A 24,787-nucleotide genomic window follows, 5' to 3' on the forward strand; every position below is an offset into this window, starting at 1 on the left:
TATTGCAGCTAATGGAGACTTTATTGTCTTAAATACATCTTCACTGGCAACAAGGCTTCCAGTCTGAGCTTCCTGGCAGCAGCCTGCTGATTTCAGAAATGATATATTTCTATTGGTGGAGGAGATGCTCCTCTAATTGCCTTTTTTGATGATGTCAATATATATATTACATGTAGCTGTTAAATTGCTCAGCAACTTTTAGTAATATATATCCTGTGAGATGTCACTTTCATTTCATGCTACACAGCTTTTCTTTCTTCCTTTAACTCTGTACAATAGCTTAGCTCCCTGTTCACCTCTATGTGCTGAGGTTGTGTGATCAGAACAACAGTAGATGCAATCAAACTCACAATTAGACTGTGATTCACATTATGTAAAAGATTCATCATGCCAATTGATGTGAAATGACATGCAGTCTCTAGGCAGTGATTGCACAAGGCTTTAATCTCTGCACACACTGAACCCTGTACCTATAGTGGTTCAGCAAAGCTTAGTTGTAATCATTTTTGGACTAATGCCTTTTCATGATTTCATTATGAAGAGTATAACAATAGAGCCTTTTTCTGCTACTTCTTTAAAATGCTAGGGTGTGCTGATTACACAGTTAGCATCCTGCATGTAGTTGACCTTTTGGGTAGAAATGGTATGAGATTGGTGTTTTTTACCATTCAGGGGTTAGGTGTCTCACTGAAGACAGATGACAATTTTTTATTCTTTATCCTAACATTCCTCTTTCCCTTCTTGACCCACTGGGTCAATCACTTGGAAACTTTTCAAAGACAAGTGCATACAGGTTTCTTTTAGGACCTCAATCCAAAAAGCAGGCATTTTTGTAATTTCTAAGATGAACAAGCATCTTAGACGAGATGACTCTTTTATACGTCGATTTTCAGGAAAAGTGACTCCTAACCATAGCCTGCATCTTCATGTAATTTATTGTAGATATTGAAAATTAGACTCTTTATATGGGCATCTCTGAAAGACTGCAAGTATCACTCCAGATCTCTGACCCAAGAAGTGAGTGACCAGTGTATGTGTGTATATCAAGAGCAAGATGTGGAAGAAAAGCATACCTCCACATAATGGTTACTGATTGGAAACTGTGCAGTGACTGGATGGGCAGGGGGATTTCAGCCTTGAATTCTAAGTAGAAGTGGATTTGTCTTTAATGCCTGTGAATGACAAGGAATACATAGATGCTAATGTGCATGACTGAACTCTCTTTCAAAGAACTGAGTATGACTGAGTGGCACTCATTTTTCATTTGCAAATAACTTATCTAGATGAAAAATCCTTTGAGACATGTATATCAGAATAAAAAAATCAGAAATATGTAAATTGTTATGTCTTTGGTCAATAATTGAAAACATTCATTTCCAGAACTGTAAAAAATGAGTCTTTGGCTATTTTGGAATTCATGCTGTGTCCTATTTTATTAAGCAGAAAATGCAGATAATTAAGGATCAGCCATAAGCTGTAGTCATTGACTTCTGATAGAATACTTTGAACCTATTTGTGCTTAGAGTTCTTTTAATTAACTGTTTTTTCTTCAGGATCAAAGAGAACTGGAGCCAAAACCCACTGAAAACAGAGGATCAGATAAAGCTTAAACAAAAAATGATATTCTGTAGTTGGAAATCCCATTTTTTTGTTCACACACGTGCTGTAGCACAAAAGCTGTGTTCCCCAAGCAGAGTTATGACCCCATGAAAGATGTTCTGGAGACTTCCTGAAGTCCAATAGGGACTTTGCTGTTGTTACTGTTTCTAACATTACTGAAAACTGTGTTCAGCTATTGTAAATATGGAGGGCATTATAAAACTGTAATGCAGATGAATTTTTCATGAGAGAAAGTTGTGGCTGTTTTTTTTCCAGAGGCAAATCATGTGTTCATATGGATCAAATATATTGCACCAGGTTAAGACTTCTGTCTGATGAAGATTTGGATTCCATTCCATATTCTTGTGATTTGATTTCAGTTTGTGTACCACTGGTAAAGCCTCTCAAATCATGGTGTACCAAAGATGTCTTTCTATGTAGCCACTCTGAACTTCTTCATTCATAAAAGCCGTGCATGCTCTATGAGCTAAGTAGACTGATACAGAAAGGTCAAATCATCTCATCCATCTTAAGAAAAAATGTTGACTCAGTTGTTAAAGCTCTTACCTAAAATAGGTGATTCCTGTACTTTTAAATTTTGTCTTGTAGTCCTCACTATTGATAGGAGGAATTGAAACTCACCAGTCTTCATGGATCTTCAACGCCTTTAACAACACTGTGCCATACTATGTAAGTATAATCACCTGTTACTATGTGAGTAATATGGAAAGTCTCTGGCGTAGCTGAACCTTGTATAAAGGCATTTTCAGTTCCTAGCCAAATATATAGCAAAAGAGAGTCCTCTTTAATTTCTAAAATTTCATAGTCATGACTCATTCCTTCAAGTTCTAGACTTTGGAGCAACAGGAATAAAAAGTGATATTTACTAGGCAAAATCTATATATTCCCTGTTGATTTGAGGAAATTTAGTGTATCTCATGGGAAGAAATAACAAAAATCAGTCATTGCTCACTCAAAAATCTCAATATTTGTTTCTACAAATTTTCTGTTTATTTGTCTACCAATATAGCTATTTGATTAATTACCTAAGACTGGGAGAACGAAGCCAAGGAAAACAGCAGTGGTTCCCTGAGAAAATATGCTGCACAAATTCAATAATTCACAATGATGGTCTGGTTTCTCAGCAGTTGTAAATATGTAGAAAAACCTCACATATACCTTCATTTATTATTTTATTGTTTTCAGATAATGTAGCTATAAGAGAAATTGGACTTTTTTCATTACTTTTGTTCATTGCTTTTGGAAACTGTTTAATTGGATAATGTTTGATTTTCATTAATACAGACACTAAAAGTCAACGAGGAGCTGAAAATTCTCTCAAGCATTTTTGCAGAGCAATATCTAGATGGTTTAACTTTAAATGTCATATTGCCATTTTTTATTCTGCCATAACAAAACTTAGTGTGCAAAAATAGAAATAGGAAGAGATGTCTTAGGGGGGCAGGCAGATGATTGTTAGAAATCTGTGACTTGGCAGGTTGCTTCTGGTCTACATTCCATGTGGAAATGGTGGACCAGACTCAAAGTCTTTGATACGAACATCTTCCTCCTCCATCCTGCAATATTTTATTATCATATTACCTCTAGCTTCTTGACAGAGGCTGTATAGGCAAAAGAAATATAAGGTTTAAGAGAGAAAATAATAATAAAAAAATCAGTACTTATATAGTACAAGTAAGCTTTTCTCTGTGCAATCTTGAAAAAAAAATCAGATGTTTTACTCAGAAGCTATATAGTTTGTAATATTTTGTGCTTAACACACACTATAGACTTGGTGTTGACTGAATTTTGACCCCCAATGACATGGGGGTTTGAGCTTACAGAAAATCAGCTCATCGGCCCTGGAGAGAGTCTTATGATTCAATTCAGAAAAATACTTAGACACATGCTCAACTTAAGCATTAGGTATGACTGTTGAAGTCTATGAAACTGATCTGGTAACAAGCACTTAAGTGTTGTATTTTTTTGGATAAGGAGCACAGAGAACATGAGCAGAAAGATAAAAGGAATAATTTTGGAGAGCTTCACTAGTATCTAGAGAATGATCCTCAAAAAAACCCCAGCATTTGCCTGCTGCAGAATCTGTGGTTTGGCCTCCTTAACTATGTGCAATGGCACATGAAAAATCTGTATTGTGACTCCTGTTGTGAGCTGAAAGTAGCACAGCTTTGTAAGCTCAATGCTCTTCCCAGGCTTATACATTTCATTTTCCAGTTCTGGTCTTCAGTAAGAGAGGAAATAGGATAACTGCTGACATAGACAGACTTAGGAGAGACCACTCAATCTATTTAACGTATGTAGATATTTCTCTGGTAACATTTAAATGGCCAAAATCTATCCCAAAGGCCAAGGTTTATATGAAAACATTTAGCTGGCCATTCGATTTTGATAGATGTAATTTTTTTTCTAAACGAGTTTGACATTCATTATAATAGAAACATATGTCGATGGTAACAGTGTTGAGGGCCATGTGCCAGCCTTCCTTTGTTGCTCCTGATTGAGCACTGGAACCCTGTCTATGCTCAGGTTGTTTCCAGCTAGGACTGCAGATGTTGATTTTGCTCTTCTACTTACCGAGCAATAGGCATGTCCAATTATACCTATCACTAACTAGGGTCTTTATGCACCTGTAATTTATTTCTTAATCAAAACAAATCTACAGGTGGAAACTGAGATTAGAGAATAATTTTTCAGCTGTGAACATATAACATTAATTATGACTTTCCCATCTCTATCTACCTGTGATTTGCCCTTTCTTCTCTCCGTCTGTTGATTCACAGTGTTGCATCATCACTTTGCAAGGGTCTATCTCTAAATACATAGCATTACCAAGAGATAAACTTTTCTTAACTTTCCTTCAGGAAGAATTTAGAGATATACATTTAGAAATTTAAATTTAAATTTAGAAATCCTGTAATTCACTAAGGTTCTGTGTAGCAGAGTAATATCTTCAGAGTTTTGGCATGCCTCAATAGGACGCTTTCAACAATCTTTGCCTCTAACTCTAGCAGGTTTAATGCTGGTGAAGTCAGCAGAGCACTTCAAAGAGTATCAATGGGTGGTATGGGAGTCTCTGGGGAGTCACTCGCAGTTGCCTCCAAATAGCACCCTAGGAATCAAGTGGGTCTTAGATAGTGACACTTGTTGAACTTGGAGTATTGTACCCAGCAGCAGGAGTTTCAGGAGTTGTGCCATGGCCCTGAGTGCACTAGCAGACCCTACAGCCTCTTCCCCGCTCCTAGCAGTTTAGCTGACAGTCTTCAAGGCCTTCTCAGATATGGTGCCACTGTGTAAACTTGGATCAGGCTTTTGTGAAATGAGCTTTGTGAGAAAGATCTGTAAGAAGTCTTATCTGGGATCTTCACCCATGCAACATCTGCCCTTGGCTGAGGACCTGCATTTAAGCTCAGGCTTGCTCCTTGCCTGAGCTATGCTGTAGGTATGCCTGGACCTGGCCTTGCACCTTGCTGATCCTGACCTTGCCTTTCCTGACTTGCCTTGTCTTGACTACAGGCCTACCTCATCCCTAAGGACTTGTCTGGAGATCACTGGACGGGTTGATGATGCTGGTTATCATCAGACCTGCTGCTCTTCTTGTTTGGGTCTTATGGGATGCTACTCCTGCCTGATTTGCCATCACCTGTGGCTTCTGGCTCACCTTTCCTTTGGAGCAACCCACACTTGCTGCTAAGTGACAATATAAGATTAATAAAATGTATATTTCAGTGAACCTAAATTAGCCTCTCCTACAGTTTATTCTCTGATGTATATGATTTTAGATTGTTTAGATGTTTTAGTCTTTTCTGTACAGAGCTCTTCCTTGTTTTGCCTTGACCCATTTAAATGACTTGGAGGTTTATGTGGACATTTTAAAATACATAAATAATGAACACATCAGTGGTTTGCAAATTCCTTGTGCTTTCGCTCGCTGCAGTGTCTCATTCTCATTTTTTCTCTTGTTGCTGGTAGGCCTTCCCACCTTAACAAACACCAAAACTTCCACAATGGCATGGAAGAAATACCATGTAGCAGCTGTAGCTTGCAAATCCCTTTTTTGTTCTGCTTTAGAAGTGGGCAAAATAGTAGTTGCATGTATTTAATTAGGTTAATTTTTGTTAGAAGATGCTGATTTGTCAAAATATGCTTGTGATTAACAGCCAGTTTTGCTGATTCTCTTCACTCTAAGCTTTTAAAACAGTATTTGCTATTGATTTCACATAAGATAATTATTAATGGAAACAGAGCTGAAGAAAGTACTACAATATGACAGCAGGTAAAGCACAAAGAAAAACAAATTGGAGAAGGAAAAATGAAAGAAATTAAGGAAAATGAATGAAAAATGAAGGAAATTCTAATTAGTGCTTCCTTGAGGCAACTTTAGTTATACTCCAAACTCATGGCAGAGCCTTGTTAGTATAAAATAGCTCCATAGAAATACATTTCCTAACAGCTGTGCCCAGCTGAGATGCAGCAATTCCTATAAAAGGCCTGAGATTCATGTGAAATTTCTGCATTCCGCATCTTAAGGTTAGAATATTTGAATTTTCAGATTTTTTTGTTGCCAGTGTTAAAATGTTTCTCAGAAATTAGTCTGTTCTTTCCAGAAATGTGCTGAAATTCTGAAAATAGAAAATAGCAGTCTTTTTTCTTAAGACTATGTTGATGCTATTTGTAAAGAAAAAAACCTCAAGAAAGACAAAAACCTGAACTTATATGGGAAAAGAATACTTTTTTACATTTGCCTCCAGCTGGGATGAGAGAAATTGTTCTACCAGCTTATTAAGGTTTTAATAATGTGAAATGAAGAGAAAGAAAATATTAACTTAGGTTTGTAAGAGTTAACTTTATCCATTACCCATAAATCCTTCTCTAAATTAAAGTAGATAATAAATATATTCCCTGTGTGCTAGTGGTATTCCTGAGTGTAATGAGTGAATGAAAGATGAAAGGAGATATTTGGAAAGGAGGGTTCACTTTGATTTGTGGGTACCACGTCACGACTCTGTCTGTTCTTTACACTTTGAACAGACTGTCTGAACACTGCGATACACTATATGAGCATTTGAAAACAGCATGTAACAATCTGCTTGCTGGAGTTGCAAACTGGATGTTCTGCAGCCTGCTGGAGGTTAGAAAACCCAAGCAAACAAACAAAATCCAAACATTTTTCCTAAGGAACAGCCCAAAGTCTCAAACATTGGTTGTGCATTGCTCTCACTTTCCTACTTTTCTTATTCTCCTTTGCTGATCTATATTTAATTTTCTTTTCCTGTACTTCAACTTTGGGCATCTTACAGCCTTTATATTTACTTTTATGGATTTCTAATGTTGGTCTGAAATTGGATCATACCCTTTACATGACCAAATTTTGAAACTAAATCCAGACCAATCCTGGATTGATGTCAATATTCAGCCTGTTGTAGAAGTCACTTTTTAGCTGAAATAGGAATCCAAAGACCTGTCGAAGCCTTAGACTGCAAGCTGTGAACTTTCACCTAGGTACGCTGACCGCGTGCTGAACTCTTACTTAGCCACATGAAGGAAGGCCCTGAAACCAGTGCAACCCAGGAAGATAAGGGAGTCGAAACCACCGGCAAAAGCGGCAACTATTCAAGATAAGAAAAGGAATGTCCTGCCTGGAGACAGGGAAAGGATCCAATAAGGAACAAGAAGACCCCAGACCCAAATATTACTATTGGACCAAACCATCACATGAGGAGAGGGGAACTTAAACTGTAAGGGTATAATTGCCCAGGGATTTCTTTGTTCAGGTCCCTCCCCAGAGGCACCCAGCTCGAGCTGCTCTTCACTGCTATACCACTCAATAAATTCGCCTGGCGTATGTCATGTCAGAGACTCTGCTTTGGAGAAACCTAGGGTCAAACCTGAGGGGAGAGAAAGCACCCGAGGGTGACTGTGTGTGTGAGCAAGGAGTCAAAAAGGGGCTCCTGTCAGCTCAGTGGAGCTGCCTGCTGTGAAGGGACTCCGGTCTGAGCAGTTAAAATCTTAGGTGGTGCGTGTGCGACTCCCTGGATGGTGTGTGAATGCTTAGGTGGTTGCTGCTCCCTTAACACAGCCACTAACTTTCTAGGCTTATATTTAGATATAATTGTGTATGATTAAGCAATGGCAATTTCAACTATTTCTGCCATATGGACACAAAACTGCCAACCTGAGCTGTGCATAAATAACTAACCAACTAAGCAGAAAGCACAGAGTACAGTGTGGACACGTTCTCTGGATCCAATCTATGAAAGGAATGAGAAGGATTTTTTTCTTAAAAATAAATAATATTTTCTCTCAAAATACTGTTATACATCTTCTTATGTATTTATCTAGACTTAACCTTTAAGGGAGAGAGATATTTTGAAACTTCCTCTAAGGGCTATGGTAAAAGACCTTTAAAGAATTTTGTTTCTGTCTTTCAACTTAGCTGTCTATACTCACACATCTGCCGCAGGTTATGTCTTCGTAAGAGAACTGGCAGAAAGGAGTATGTATGTATGCCTCAGGACCTCTCCACTCTGGCATCATAGCATGGACCGTTGATAAAGGTGGGATTGAAGGCATCTGACTGCGCTAGAGCTCCTGCAGCTCAGGCACATATTTTCTTCCGACAACTCTGCAATTAGGGTAGAGTCCTCCAGGATAGCTTTGGAACAGACATGGGCGGTAATTTCTTAAACTGTTGCAACAAGAGTCACTAGAGCTCATCTTCCATGTTATTAAATATTAATTATATACATATACACACAGAGAGATGCACCAGAGTTAATTCATCCCTTGTGTAATGCTGTAAGTCTAAAAGACAAAGAAGCAGTGTTGATTTTCTGTTTCTAGGAAATCAATAACTTTGTCCTTAGAGACAGATATTTTGTGTATTATATTAGAATCAAACATTGTTTATAGTCGCACTTTTTTATTTCACTTAGGTAGATATCCATTTGCATGAAAGAATTTAGATTTTGATGTGATATCAATTATATATGCATATACAAAACTTTTGTGAATATATCAGGCAGCTAGCTCAAAAAATGTGTCCACCTATGGCTAAGCAAGTTTTGTTTGTAACAATAGTTATTGCTCTGTGTGTGCCTACCGTGGACACAGGTGCTTTCAAGGGAAAAAACTTCTGAATTTTGATTATATAACTAGCAGCAAGAAAGGATATAACTATGACCGTCTGAGGCTTTTTACCTTTTTTATTTTTTCTTCAAAACAATTCTTTTCAGAACAATTCAATTCATTTAATTATGTTTGTAAAATATCTTAATTAAAACAAAAAATTGGTAGTAGCAGATTTGCTATTATTGCTGTCTTCTACATAGTACAGACATTACTATACTGCTTTCTCACTGCTTTTGTCTGTTTGAAGAGCTGAGATAGAACAATTTACATTTTTCTTTTTTTTTAAAAAGAACAGCTTTGATAGTTTCATCATTATATGATACTGCACAACATCAAAACCATTTCTTGATTGACCACTGTCTTTTCATTAGTCATTTAACTTTTCTCTTTATGTTATATTTTTATTTGCTTTTTTTTTTAAGTGTTCGAGTATGTGAGGGGCTGATAAAGCTGCTGACAGATAAGCAGAAGGAAGGCAAGACCCATTACTGGGTCTTGACAGCGCTCTTCCAGTTCCTTCCCACCCTGCAAGCCCTCTGGCTCTGCCAGTCCTGGGCCTCCCTTAAACTGACCGTTTCTGATTCATGCATGGAAGAATCTCCTGCAATAAATCAATACACAGATAAAGTATTTATATGCATTTAACTGCCGTAGTGCCAACTCTTCTTTTTGTTTTTATGCTGTATTATGATGTGTCAACAAATACAAGGTTTACAGGATTTCTGAACTCTGAGGCTGCCCTGTACAGTGGTGTGTTGTTATAGATAGTTATTTTCCCTAAATAAGATTTCCTAGAAAGCAGCTAGACAGTACATGAATATTTATTGACAACAGAGTGTCAGACAAAGAGGAACATCCTTCTCCAGTGTGTCCTCCCTGACGTTCCCTTTTCATGAACTAGTTGTTGCACCCAAGTAAGTAAAACCTGCTAACAGACCATTGTGTGATTGCCACTTGTGGGTTTTCCTGACTTAGACTGGTTGAGCCTACCTGATGCTGTGTTGTGCCATGTGGTCATAACAGTCCATAACTCCACTGCTTCATTCCTTGGCATAGATAAAATACCATTCAAGTGCCCAAAACTCCATTGGACAGCTGAACTTTCATAATAGTCATTCACAAAGGACCTAGTATTAAGAGTGCACAGATAGGGATCTACCACTGAAACATGATTAAATAGATCTTCCATGCCTTCTTTGTAAAGTAGGTGATCAAAGAGTGAGTCTGGAGGCAAAATTTGGTTGGCTTGATAAATAAGGATTGAAGAAGGAAGGACAACAGAGGACAAGGAGTTACAATTTGATCCCATCTCCCTAATAGGAATGTCATGGTCCTCTGTCAGTCACAGGCCCAATACAGGTAGAGTTTTTTTGACCCTGATAGTTGATTTTTCAGAAGCACAAGGATCTGATGAATCAGTTATTATGACCCCCTGGTGCTTTTAGATGTTTTTTTCGTTCAAAACATTTTTTTTTTTTTTCAGAACAGTTCATTTTATGAACTACTTGCTATTCAAATGTCAGATTGTATAAAGCTTTGCTTTACTCGCAAGACTGGTTGATTCACAGGGCTCTGATTCTGATATAATTTTCCACTTGTTCATGCTAGTAAGACATTGCCAGGACAGCCAAAGATTCTAAACTAGGTAGTTGTTCAAACTGAATATGTACTTTGGCAAAATGTTCATTTTAGATATTTTTCCCTAGCATGACCTCTCTCTTTTAGTTCTCTTCATTTTTCTTGTTGACAGAGCTTTGTCACTTAGGAGCATGGAATAAATTAAATTGTTGGCCAACATTCAACTAACAAATTGAAGCTTATACTAGGTAGGAAGAGTACTGAAGTCCACCTATGAAGGACAGCATAACCTAAACCTAAATTAAGAAGAGACGTTGAAACTAGCAACATCACTTGAACTAAACAACTTTTATTGTGTTTTCTGTTTGGTTGCACAAGTCAGCAAGGTTGCGCAAGGTAGTTTAACACAAAGTAGGTACCCCTGGTGAAATCCTGCTGACACCTTTGATCATAATCCCGCAGCTTGTAAGTGGCAATTTAGCCCAGAAGCCTATGAAATAAAAGGTGTTGTAGCTTTCCCCTGTAGCAGAAAGTGACAGTATTCTTAGAAGTTGCAACAGTTTAGCAGTTTACAGGCCTTATTATACTTCATGGGTGGTGTACCAGCTTACCCCAAGTATAGTGGTGTTTTTTTGCACCTGATGGCTGATTAATCAGGAAACACAACATACAAATAGAGATTTGCTTAGACTTTCATTGCCATAGGGGAAAGCATATAGCGGGGCTGCAGCAACGTTACAAACTTCCCAAGAAGTAATTTTTATCTAGTTCTTGGTTTTTACAAACTATTGTGTTTGTAAAACTATCTGATCAGTTCCCCAGAGTAGGGATTTTTTCTTCTCTTTTTTTCCCCTCTTCACTAGACAGATGCATCAACAAACAGTAGGAGGGCTGGCTCATCTCCACTGATAATAGCATGCAGGATAATTTTGCCATGTGACTCACTTTCTTCTTTCACTCTAAAAGACATTTGGAAAAAGAGTGGCATTAATTTAAATAGATTTCCCATAAACAGGATTTACTAAAAAAGATAAAATCCTTGCTTTAATCTCATCTTTAAAAAGTACAGGAAAGAAAAAACCTACTATGATGTTCCAGCATTTTAAAATGTTATTGAAGAATGAAAATATTCTCTTAGTGAGTAAATGGAACATATTTGGGGAAATGTATTTGCAGTGAAGAATTTTTACATCCGTGCACATCACTGCTTTCTTAGTCTGTCAAGGAAAAATAATGCTTTTTGCTACCTCCTGCTCTTTTATAGCTAGACCCTCATGTAACCTTGACCAGGGTCATGGCATGGAATGAATTGATAAGACATACTTCATTTAGGATTAAATAACAATGAGACTGACAGAGCCTAGAGGCGTTTGCAGTCCTAATGGAGAGTTTATCAGCAGTCTCATGGAGGAAAAACAATATGACTTGGATTAGTTGCTTCCTATGTGCCGGTCACACAAGACAAATGTACCCAGAAGGCTAATCTAATGTGCTCTCCCAACATTTTAAAGAATGTCAGAGGTGTTAAGTATGTGAAACAGAGATGTATTCTTAGCTGATTCTTAGTGGAATACGTTACTCCACTTTCTGAGCTCCCTTTCTTTGTTGTTCTTTTGTTAATCTGTTCAGGTTCTCCTATGATCCAATGGATTCTGTTACATTTGCTGTGGTATGGGATACTTCATTCAGTTTCCCTTCTAGCAGCCTAGCTCCAAACTGAATATCTGATTGTATGTGACATAAACAGTTTGTCGGAGATACATTTCACATATATTTCGGGAGGTCAGTAAGACACTTGATCCCAAAGTCTAAGATCTGACTGGCACTCCTCGTATCAGATTTTGCTGAAAATGGAAAGCAAAATCTTGAACACAAATAATGCAAGTAACTACATGGAACTCTGCACTTTTGGTGCCTGTCTATTTTCTTCTCAAAATGCTTAGGCCAGTCTAAATTTGCACTCTAGGAACAAGCTCAGGAATAGACCCAATTAATTTTCTCCACCAGCAGCACAGGTTTCTGATTACTGTTAATATCACTCTTTGTACATATCATATCAGATTAAAAGTAAAAACAAAACCAAAAGCAAACCTAAAAACCGTAGCCAAAAATAATTCATAAGTCAGAATAATCTGTCCATAGATGAATCTCTATGAGTCACCATGCTATAGAGTCTGTGATCTCTCCTGACTTGTGTCCGTACATTGCCTTGCAGAACACCAGTTAGTGCAGGCCAAAACCAAGCCAGGAAGCTTGCTAGCAGTTTAAAACTACTGATGATGCCCTGTCCATGCATTAGTTTGTGTTCTGGTGTTGTTCAGCTTACTGGTATAGATGGACCCTACAAATTTTGCTTTCTTTGCCTTATGCTGATCTCTTCCTAAAGGAGAGACGCAGTTCAGACTTGGCACTCAGGGCCTTTTATAGAGGGAGAGAGAGGAATATATCCTTTAGACCAAAGGGCAGGGATGTACTGGAGATAGTTCTGTTCTGCACATAGTCAGTAAAAACAGATGTAAAATGATACCTTTTGCTATATCACCTTTAAAACTTGCCTTCAGAAAATTTAACCTGCTAACTACTTTCTAGTGAAGATCATGAACCTGTATAAGAAATTGAAGTCTACAAACAATAGGTTTTCTTCCATTAGTTTTTCACAGACTATGAAGAAGTATTTCATAAATCTTATCCAAAAAAGGGTGTATACCATTACCTCCAGCCGCTAGATTTAATCATGGGTGGTGTCAGCATCCATGGAATCCTATATCCAGGTACCTCCAGAACTTTGCAATCCAAATATGATACTAATTGCATTTAGATGTCTATAAAGGTGAATGGTGGTGCAGAGCTGATTTCATTAATATTCTTCTGTGATTTGGGGACCTGACTTTTGCTGTCTTTTTCTCAAACACTCATTGGATTTCTTAAAAATCCAAACATAATGCTACAAGAAATCACCCCACTGTTATTCTTCTTAGAAAAACAGATTAATGGTTGAAGAATGTAAAATGAAAAAAGTATATTTTCTTTCTTTTTTTCATACTTTGATGATTTGATTCTGTTCCAAACCTTCAATCTCTCCTTTGTTTTATATTATTTATTTTCTTCGCTTGCTCATAAGCTGTTTTTCAGATGAGAGACTAGGACACTCCCTTTGTATTTCAATCAGAATGTGACATCCAGTATTTTTATCTGCTGGGTAGTCTTGTCTTCACTGTAAGAACACACACATACTCCATCTAGATTTCCTTTGGTTCCAGTTCTCAGTGTATTATTTATACAACTTTGTAGTAGGTTATAAACCTGTGAAAGCCCGATTCTCATTTTTTACCATGTGTTTTGAACAACACCAAATCCTGAGAACTTTTTATGATCCAATTTTGTACCTATTATTTCAACAAATTTTTTTCTGTTAGCCATAAGTAATCATTTCTTCCCTCTTCCCTTTTCACTGACTGCAACAGTGCCTTATTTTATTTTCCAAGACTTCTTTTGGTTTGCACATATGTTTTTGGTAACACACATGTTACCATATGTTACAGTTTAGCCTAAATCTTCAAATATGGATAACAAAAAAGAGGGGACCTGTACTGGAGATTAACATCACTTCCAAAATCTAGACAACTATGTTTTGAAAATAGGTCCTTTTAAAGAATTTTCCCTTGCATGGCCTTACTGTAACAAATGGCTGTCTCTGTGTTTCATTATGTGACGCAGGTGACTTGTAAGCATCCAGTCTAAAAGCCTTGACCAAGAATTTTCTCAGATCTTAGGAGATAAAAAATGTCACTCTTAGTTGGATGGCTAAAACTTATCCTTTTCTTCAGATAAATAAGTAATCATCTTTTGACTTCTGAGTTGTAAAAGCTGAAGTCTTACATAACTATTTCTCCAAGATAGTTTTAACTGGCATTTATGTTGGGAACTGGCAGATGCCAGTTATACCAGCATACCAACACCAAGAGCCAGGGGAATACACCACAATGGTATATATTCATTTTGATTTTATGCACTGTACATTACATGAAAATTTTAAGGGATATATTATAAACTGTGGCACTTATTTCAGAAGCAGCACACCTGTTAATCAATTTCATGAAACTCAGTTCTCCACTGTGAATGCCTATAAACAGTTTTCTTTTAACAGTCTTAGACCTACGTGTGCCCTTATTCATTATTTAGACTGCAATTTCAATACATGTCAATGAAACTGTTCTCTAGCAATCTGTGAAATTAAGAGAGTATGTTTTTACTGGTGGACTTTTCAGCAGTCTGATCTAAATCCTATTGAGCTTATTAGGAATAATTCCTTTATTCTTACTCAGGGTAGAACTGCAACATTAAAGGAATTTGCTATTAAAAAAGGAATTACCTCATAGAATCATAGAATCATAGAATGTCCTGAGTTGGAAGGGACCCACAAGGATCATCGAGTCCAACTCCTGTCCCTGCATAGGACAACCCCAAAATTCACACCATGTATCTGAGGCCGTTGTCCAAATGCTTCTTGAATGTTGTCAGGCTTGGCGCTGTGACTACCTCCCAGGGGAGCCTGTTCCAGTGCTCCACCACCCTCTGGGTGAAGAACCTTTTCCTAATGTCCAACCTAAACCTCCCCTGGCATATCTTCCTGCTGTTCCCTTGGATCCTATCATTTGTCACCAGGGAGAAGAGATCAGCACCTGCCCCTCCTCCTTCCCTTATGAGGAAGCTGTAGACCGTGATGTGGTCTCCCCTCAGTCTCCTCTTCTCCAGGCTGAACAGACCAAGTGACTTCAGCCACTCCTTGTACGGCTTCCCCTCTAAACCCTTCACCATCTCTGTGGCTCTCCTCTGGACACTCTCTAATAGCTTCATATCCTTTTTGTACTGGGGTGCCCAAAACTGCACACAGTACTCAAGATGAGGCTGCACCAGTGCAGAGTAGAGCTGGAGAATCACTTCCCTTGAGTGACTAGCAATGCAGTGCTTGATGCACCCCAGGACACAGTTGGCCCTCCTGGCTGCCAGGGCACACTGTTGGCTCATGTTCAACTTGACGTCAACATGTATATACCTGTATAACATGTTTGTAATAAGCTATAACATAAGATTCATTTTAATGACACTCATGAATTTATGACAAAATTCCTAGCTTTGCCACAGATATCTTTTGCAACCTTGAACAAATTCAAACTGTCTACTTTATTCCCCTATCTGTAAAACGGGGAAAACGCTTCCTTTGTCCCAATTTTATAACATCTTGTTTATTAATGCTTCACATTCTTCAAGTCCATGACATGTTTGTACAGGACCTAGAGTAATGGAGCTTCAGTGATAATTGTGGCTTCCACACACATTCATAACTGAAATATATAAGAGAAGCAGCAGATCTATTCTCTAGCCTAGGTGGCATTTCAATATAGTAACCCCTTTTCTTACATGCCTATCATATAACTGAAAATTATGAGCCTTTCCAAATATTTCTACTCATAGATTTCAGTGGGTTAGTTCTGCTAAGGTCTTTACAAGCCCTTCCACAGACAATGTATCTCCTTCATTTAACTTTCCAGACATGTACATTCTATGGTGATAAATTCATAACCAAGATTAAATGACTTGAGCTTGACTGAATAAAGTCACAGTTCTACCTTTTCTAGGAACTCCAGAGCTCCCAGGGTTTCTGCATTCTCAGTTTTCATTAATTCTAATATAGCTGTTCCTGTTAATGCAGTTTTGCTGACCATGTCTTAAAGAACTTGATCACTCACCTACTTCTTTATTTTCTGTCACGGTATTTTTCACGGAACTGTGCTTAATAACATAAAGTAAATCTTCAGTGTCTTTCCCTTTTTCTGCTGACCTACAAATGGATTAGGTGAGCACGCAGGATGCATATTTTGATTGATCTTTCCTCTCAGAGATCTCACAGTGTAATCTTTGCAATATAAACATGGAGGAGGATATATGCTGATGGGCAATTCTCTGTTAAGGTGAATTTAACAATGTGTTTTGGCTGACCTAACAGCTCACTCCTGTGCTACTGCCTGGCTACTGCCCTCTCCCCTACTCCTAGGCCCAGACTTCCACTTCCCTTGCACCATTCCTGGTGCTTGTCAGGTTCCTGGAGGAGCTGAGTCTGCTCACTAAGCCAGCAGAAAACGAACACATGGCAATTTAAAAATAGTCATTTTGGTGTATTTGCTTACTGAGAGATCAGCCAAATTGTTGTACTAAACAGTGGTGAGCTACTAGACCATCTCAGTAATGCAATGAATACCTTTAGAAAATCCTGATGTAGATTTTCTTTGTTATTTTTCAGGCAAGAGTAGGAGGGGCATTCTGGCCAACAGTATGTTGTTGTGGCCACAACACTAAAACTGTTATCTTTGGTTTATTTGAACTCTCACCCTAAAGGCTGACAAATGATGGTATAAAGGTCATTCTTTCAATTCATATGATTGCCCACTATGAAGCTGAAATATGTGAATGTGAGTAAAAGACACGTTTTTTGCTTTCTCTCAGTGTCTTGTGGGTAAATAGATGTACATTTCCCAATGTAATAACTATAACAATGCTTTTTGGAAGAGGTATGAGCTCAAATCAAAAGCAAATGATTTCCTTCACTCTAACTAGTCTTGAACTGGATTTAAAAAATTTCAGATATTTATTGTTTGTTATAAATATAACAAGTTCTTAATTCAACAACAATTAGCAATATGTTTAAAGTTTCTGTTGCTCATAACTGTCAGTAGTTTAGTGATATTTAGTCATCCATTTATGATATTTTCCTAGAGAAAAAAGATTTAGGCAACAATTTGAATGCTTTGTAGAATAGGGCCTATTCACTACAATCAAATAAAAGTAATGCACTAACAGTTTCTCTTAAAGAAAGCTTTGCTAAACACTGAAATAGAGCTTTAGTCAGAGTTCAAAAATATTCACCCTTCTAATGTTGATATGTAAAATACTTTCTCAATGATCTGCCAATTAGTGATGAAAGTTAATTTTCAACTGTTTTATGAGTCAGTGAGAAGGAAAAAAAAATTATGGCAAATTTGCTTTGATATTTTAAACCTTAAAAGTAATACTGACTGTTAAAGCTAATTCTCTGATAATTTTTATTTACATTTTTATAAAAATCCCTTGACATTCTGCAATTTTGACCTGTGTTTCTGAGGGGTATTAATGACTCATCTGAACAAACAAATGGGATGAATAATGACAGGTAATCTAATAAACAGAATTTTAAAAATACCATGTTTTTTCTAATTCCTGTGAAACAGAAATAAAGATAGTTATGGTATAAAATGAAAAGAACAGAACTGTGTATCTTTGGGAAGGTTTCTCCCTGATTAGCTGGAAAGAAGTCATATTACGTTTTGTTTTCTTTCTTGAGAAAGCCAGGCCTAAATAAGAAGTTATTCTATTGGCTAAAATTTTGTGTGTGTCTGTGTACAAAGCTTCTAAGCTTTCTTAAAACAATTTTTATTTCAGCTGTGTATGAAGTTGCAAAAGGTACACGGATGTATCTTTGCTATCTTTACAGTTAAGGAAATAAATGTTGTGGAGGAGTTGTAATGCTTCTTACTTCCATCAGAGGGTACTATAAACATGCCAAAAACTTACTTTTTGGGTTTCACCTGCAAAGAAATGGATGTTTCTTTCAGTTTGGAATTTCCTGATCATTTTCAGTGTTTATAAATTCTGTGTACCATCAGATATATTTGCCTTGCTGAAAACATGAGTGGTTTATGTAGCCTCATTAAAAACATTTGAAAACAAGTTTAGCAAATGTTCTCTTTTCCTTGTAAATATTCACTGGATATTGCCTTTTAAAAAGGAGTCTTGTTCTAAAACTTCCGTGTGTAAAATGCCAAGGTGGATGGAAGTAAAAAATGTTCCTTATGTACTGAACATCTTACACATCTTGGCAGCCAAAATATACTTTCTTTATCTGTAGATACAGAAAGCAGTTCTGTGAGCAGAGACAGAGCTCGAGAACCTGAAGTGGTGTACTCAATATACCTTGTACAAACGTGTTTTATAGAAAAGCAGCAGTCACCTGCCAGTGACTGGCTGCCCTTGGGACAGATGCTCTTTGGTATGTGAGCCGCTGGCCTGTGGGTGTTGCTCCGGCTCCGGGGAGCGGGTGCTCTGGTAGGCTTCAAAGAGTTGTTCGGGTTCAGCCACCTGGGTTGCTCTTCTCTGTACTTATTTTCACATTATTTTCCCAATGGCATTTTATTCATGTGACTGCTTGAGGTCAGGTGATTCTCCATAGGGACAGTGGCTGTTTGTACACCAAAGGCATTATTTATGTGCAAGAAGGTCATATTTAATATTTGCTTTCTCTCTTTTTTTAATGACAAACTTTGTTCTTTTTACAGTTTGTCATCCAGGCACAAAGGAGCAATGATGCCATGCACCTTTGATGACCACAAATAATAAGTAACAAGAAGTGAGCGGTTCATCAACAATGCATGGGGAGAAATGTGTCCACAGGGCCTGGCAGGCAGGGCCTGTTCCAGCCCGGCCAGGAGCAGGGCAGCCGTCGGGCAGCAGGGGCAGCCCCAGCCCTGGGCATCGGGCATCTCCTCTGGGACAGGGCCGGGCCAGCCCAGGCTGCGACGCTGGCCCACAGGTGGGCTCAGCTTGGCAGGGCCCATCGCCAGGCAGGGCAGGGCTGTGCGGAGCTTGAGACCGGCAGCAGGGACTGACAGCCCTGGGGGGCTGAAATGGGTCCTGGGCCATGAGTGAGGTGGGGGAAGCCCAGGGGGCTGGCCAAGGACAGGGAGACCCGTGGGTGCCCTCAGCCCTGACAATCAACAGCAAATAAATTCATAGATTCTGATACAGAAAGGGCTAAGCCAAAATAGGATGGTAGCTTGAGGAAGCATATTTGAGGTGGTTGCTGAAGGTACAGCTCAGACCTTCTCTCGTCTCCAACCTTCATCCTCTTCTCCTTGGGTAGCAGTGTCCACTCTGGCTGAGTTGTGTTGGCAGCTTGCAAACAGGCTGGTGCTCAGCAGTAAAATAAATACAATTTAAGGGTCCAAGATTAACACATATAACTGCATGAGTATTCACATGGTAAGAGTTCCATTTGCTTATTCAAAGTTGTTAATAAGAAAATGTTTATTTTTTATCAGAAGAATGTGGGTGAGATTAAGTCTGTCCACACTATTATAATTTTGTGGCAAATCAGGTACTATTTGTTGATCCACAATGAACATAAAATGAGCATAGACTCTGCTTTTATGTGGTCTGGCTAATTTAACAGAAACAGTCTTCTGCCCACTCTTGACCAAGATAAAAACTGCACCCATTTGTGATTCTGCATCAAAACCCCCCAGGATTAAAGGTCATTGACTGTATGTCAAACCTTCAGATTGTAACATAGATATTCTTATAACATTTTGCTCTGCTAATAATCCATTGTAGTGGGACCATTTATAGGGTAAGGTGTTATTTGGCTTATGGATATTGGAATCGGCACACAGAAATCAAACTATATTTGCATGGTTCACAAAAAATGCAAAACTTCTTGGACAGGTGATGGAAAACAAATTCAATCAGGCAAGAAATCTGTCAGCAGGAAGTAGTGATTCAGTCTGATTTTGTTCACGTTATAAAATTATACGTTCAGTTCTTTTTTGCATTAGTTTCATACGCACTACATGTGACTTATGCACAACCACCCCAAAAACCTTCTAATGTCTCCTTTAAGCAAAACTAAAGCTCATACACCTCTGCAGGTAATATAAGGGAAAGTTTATTTTAGAACCCATTTTTCTGCATATACAGCCACCATGAATTTGGGAGAGGGGCTCTGAAGTAAGCTTACCCTTATATCCCATGGATACTTCCCACTTCCTGTATACCCGATTGCTGAAGTAAAGGAGACCCTGCTTCCACAAACCAATTTTGCACCTCTTTCTCAACAAAACATCCCTCCGCCATTTCTCTATACATGTATTTCTTCTAAGCCCACCAGTTGCTTTTCTGCATAAAACTAGCATCCTCAGAAACCTGTGTAATTTGATTACTAATTTCACAAGGGAGTAGGTTATGAGTTGCGAACTGTATGCGTGAAAATGCAGTATAGTGTTGGTTGTTAATATCATCCTGATGTTGAGATCATGAAATAAAATCATTCCAATCATCTTCCTACTTCCAACCCCACAAACATGTCCTGTACGCTTTAATACACTAGTAATAGCAACAATATAGAATACACAGGCAACAGAGGCCCAAATTTTGTGTTTGCGACCCATTTTTATTTGTTTTCACTTTTTTTTTTCCCTTGGCTATTCAAAATTTTGTTTTGCCTAAATTTTTAGAAGCTGTGTTTTGGTTCACTTCTTGTTGACTATGGAGCCTCTTTTTGACTTGTAGCTAAAACCCACTGAAAATGGCTGGAGCTCATTTGATTTCATGTCAGATTTTAGAATTAATAAGAGAAATAGGCACCTCTGGAATGTATCTTTATTCACCTAACCAGTCTTTGCTATAATCTTTAGATATAATGAATTGCCTGTTTCTCTCCAGAAGGTGAACATTGGTGACTAGCTTTGACTTTGATATCTTGACACTCAAGTGGCAGTAGATGTATCCCATCCAAAAAACAACAAAGGTGTTTGTTTTCATTCAATGATCTGAATCACACCAGAGTGATTTTGAAACAACATCACAAGATCACAGAATGGCTGAGGTTGGCAGAGACCTTAGGCGACTGTCTAGTCCAATGCCCCAGCTCCAGGCAAGGTCAGCTAGATTGAGTTGCTCAGGACCTTGTCCAGATGGGTTTTGAGTACCTCCAAGACTGGAGACTCCAGAACTTGATCACCCTTACAGTAAAAAAGTTTTTTCTTGTGTTTGAATGTAATTTCCTATATTTTAGGAGATACATCTAGAGTTAGAAATCTTAAGGAGTAGCTAAACAAAACTAGACTGGTTTACTAACTGGAAAAATAACACTACCCCTTTCTATTGCCATATTATTTATATCTGCTTCTATCACAATTTTGTGAAGAAACATTAAAACCAGTACGAGTTTTGCAGTATCAATTTGCATTAAAACAAAAAGAAATGAGTTGAGTGGTAACTGAAAGTTGATAGAATGCTTATAAAGAAGAATTTTAATTTACTTATTGTTTAGTAATATTTTATTTGTTGATTTCTTAGGCTGAATTTTTAAGACAACACACAGACAGGACTGAAAAGTGCTTTGAGTTCAAGTTGTCTTGTATTGTACTTTAGCCCTTTCTAGTATGTTTTCCATCCCTGACCAAAATCATTCAAACAATGTGGAAAAGGAGTTGCTGCTGACTCATTGACTGCTTACATATTTTATGAATTATTGGATTGTTAAAATATTCTTTTAGATCTGAAAACTAACATCTTTCTATAGCTAGAACATGTTTATTTCTAAAATACTGTCTGTGACTGTATCACACGTTAAAAAACTTAAAAGGAGGGCAACATATATACAACAATTTCACTTTCAGTTTACAGTGTCTGTATATGTATATAGTTATACATATAAAAATAAAGCTATAACAGTGTATATATATGCACATATATATCTTAGGCATTTTTTTTTTTTAATGTAGATAAAACTATTTGCTTTAGTGAAGTCATGCTTGGGAATGACTTACTAAATGTAAGCAAAATCAGAGTCTGGTTCATTTGGAAAAAACCCAAGGCCTGACTATTTCTGCTTAGTTTAGTTTTTTGAAGCGCAGAGAAAAAGTGATATAAAAACCTACCAAATCTCAATATGTGAGCATTAGCCACACTGGCACTCAGTGTCTTTTTAACCTTCATATCTGAGTGTACTGAACTTAGTATAGTATAGAATTCTCTCTGCATTATTCTGATTCTGCTGAGGTAAATAACAAAACTGCCATTGTACTCAGTGGTACAGGATTAGTCCCTCTATTTTTTACTGGGGCAGAGGCTTTTTCCTTACTATTATTGTATCTTCATATAAATATAACAGCATTATTGAAAGCTTGAAGCTTCATGCCATTGCTTTGCTCATCTTCTTAAATTCAGTACCACATGGCAGATTTCTGTGGAGCCTTATCTCTCAAGCCAAAAAAAAAAGCATGATCACAATAGTCAGCTTGGCTTTTCTTCTCATCTCTATATGCACTTCAGTGCAGGAGAAGTTCAGACACCACAGAGCTTCAAATGGTTTCTTTCAAAGGCATTAAGAAAAGAAAGGGAAACAAATATTGAGCTATTACAAAGTAGTTTTCAGCCAGTGCATGTTTATTAAGCTTACTTTATTCTATCCAGCATATTCAAAGGCATCTGATTAAACTGTCCCAAATAAAAAGGACAAAGCTTTCTTCAATCTGTGCAGTACAGATAAATAATTTTGTGGGAGATTTTTATCATCTCTTAGGCTCTATACTAGAGACTTGTTGAGACATTTCAAACAGGCTATGTGCATTGCCACATACAGTCCTGTTCAGAATATGCTAAAATATTGTATCTGGCTAATTGGAGATAGAAAAGATTGTTTCTAATCACTATATGACATACTTTGCAGTTCTTATAGATGCTAAGTCATATTTCTTGCTTTACATGTATTTTCAGTGAAATTACTGGAACAAGTCACAAGAATAAGTGTGGACCAATATAGCAGCAGAAATTGCTTGTTGTGACCCTTGTTTGGGTATCTGACTTTAATCTTCCTATTTTCTAATGTTTCAGCAGTGTGATAACTTACTTTTATGTACAGGTAGCAGATATTTTTGGAAGGGACCATTCAAAGGCAAAAAAGAAATATTGAATAACATCATATTCATTAAAATGGAGACAGAACAGGACTTTTTTGCCCAGACCCTTAGCTGTAAGTTCTCTTGTAGTCAACATCTAACACTATCTGAGGATCTGTTATTTTATCTTCATGATTTATTTCATTTTCTCAATAAATAAATCTCTTCCATAGAAGAAAAGTTGATTCTTATTGAGTTAGGGAATTTAACTGCTCTTTTTTTCCACTGTGGTTCAGTATGAAAATCAATAGGCCCAGTTGCTTTTTGTTTCTTCATCTGCTTACACTTTCTTTTAAACTAGTGATTAGTGAACAGAGAGTGTGACATTCGAACTATGTGACTAAACCAAACAGTACCGTTACTTCCAGTCTCTACTTCTCCTCTATTCATAAAGTTCGTCTTTACTGGAGTTCATCTAAGAGATAGGCCAGATAATAATTTAGCTACCAGTATGCAAATGTATGCAAACCAGTATTGCCACCATAGTTACACATCATGCTCTTCTGCTTGGAGATCAAGACTTAGAGGAAGTTCCAAGAGGAGACTGGAACATTCCATCTACAATAGCAAAAGAAAACTTACTGTAATCTCCTTTGCAAAATGAAGTTAATGATTCCTTTGATAATATTTTTCTCATTTTGAAATGACACATATGATGGAACCTCTGCCACTGAGTTTAGGAAACATCCACATACATTAACGAAAGGGGTACTTTGTGTATACACATGTGTACATCAGCACCCACATGAATCTGCAACTGAGAGTTTTGACCAGCAAAAAAACCTTACTAATAAGTATTTTAAAATTGTCAATTATTTAATTTCCTTCCATGAGTCCTCTTTTCTGTATTTTCCTGTTCTAAGCATTGTCCTTTCCTCCTGCTGTTTACACCAATGATTACTGATAAAAGTAATGGCTACTTTCTTGCTTCATCCACTTTAATCACACTGATTGGCCATCTCTCCTTTGAGTGTCTCTGCATGAATATCAATAGCATCATGCCTCTTGCAATGAATTTGTGACCGGCAGCACAGCCTGCGGAAATGAGCTTTCTCATTTGTGATATCTCCTTTTCATTCTGTTTGTTAATAGACCAAAACAGTTCCCAAAAATGTTGCCACCCACCGCTGTCTTCACTGGAGGAGAGACAAAGTGAATCCCACTGAAGGGAAGATTATTTTGAAGATGATGTCTTCACTGAAGAATAATTACTTTAAAATGTAGTAAGTGGGTCCCAAATCCACAATCTACTTTTGCTCCTTTCCAGTCAGCTCTACCTGTGGCTGTCAGTCTTCTCCACTGCCACTAGTTAATATGGCTTGCAGCAACGTGAGTGAGCACAACACAGTTTATGGCTGATTCAAGCTCACTGAGGCAGCAGTTATCAGGTTGTGTTGCTCCCTGTATACGTGCAAATGCCTCTTTAACTGGAGGTACCCACATTTTTCTAACCCTTTCATCCTGTCTCTAGGAGACAGATAATAAAATTAATTAAAGTAGGTTTTATTGCACATTTGGGAAAGTGATGGGCCTTTGTAGCTCTGGATCAGCACTCTTTGATTTCATATTTGCATGAGGTTAATAAAGAAAACAAGACAATTGATATAATACCCTCTGCAGACAAGATTTCTGTAACTGATAACATAACCTTCATGACCACAATGCTACAATACATTAATTTACCACTGGAA

At 37.6% G+C, this 24,787-nt stretch overlaps 1 long non-coding RNA gene across 3 annotated transcripts in view; it reads left to right on the forward strand.

The window, feature by feature from the left end:
* LOC148057678 (uncharacterized) overlaps positions 1-24,280 on the forward strand; it is an 82,021-nt gene extending 57,741 nt beyond the window's left edge. For 2 of the 3 annotated variants that reach the window (XR_015698496.1, XR_015698495.1), the window contains exons 6-7: positions 2,209-2,289; positions 5,134-6,221. This is a non-coding gene — a long non-coding RNA (uncharacterized LOC148057678). Of the gene's footprint in view, positions 1-2,208; positions 2,290-5,133; positions 6,222-24,188 lie in introns of those variants that run through there. The other variant, XR_015698497.1, reaches the window with a different exon arrangement.
* Positions 24,281-24,787: the final 507 nt, after the last annotated feature.

Source organism: Nipponia nippon, unplaced genomic scaffold (assembly GCF_047370975.1).
Source record: "Nipponia nippon isolate SJK-2023a ecotype South Korea unplaced genomic scaffold, ASM4737097v1 scaffold_1, whole genome shotgun sequence".
NCBI classification, from domain to species: domain Eukaryota; kingdom Metazoa; phylum Chordata; class Aves; order Pelecaniformes; family Threskiornithidae; genus Nipponia; species Nipponia nippon.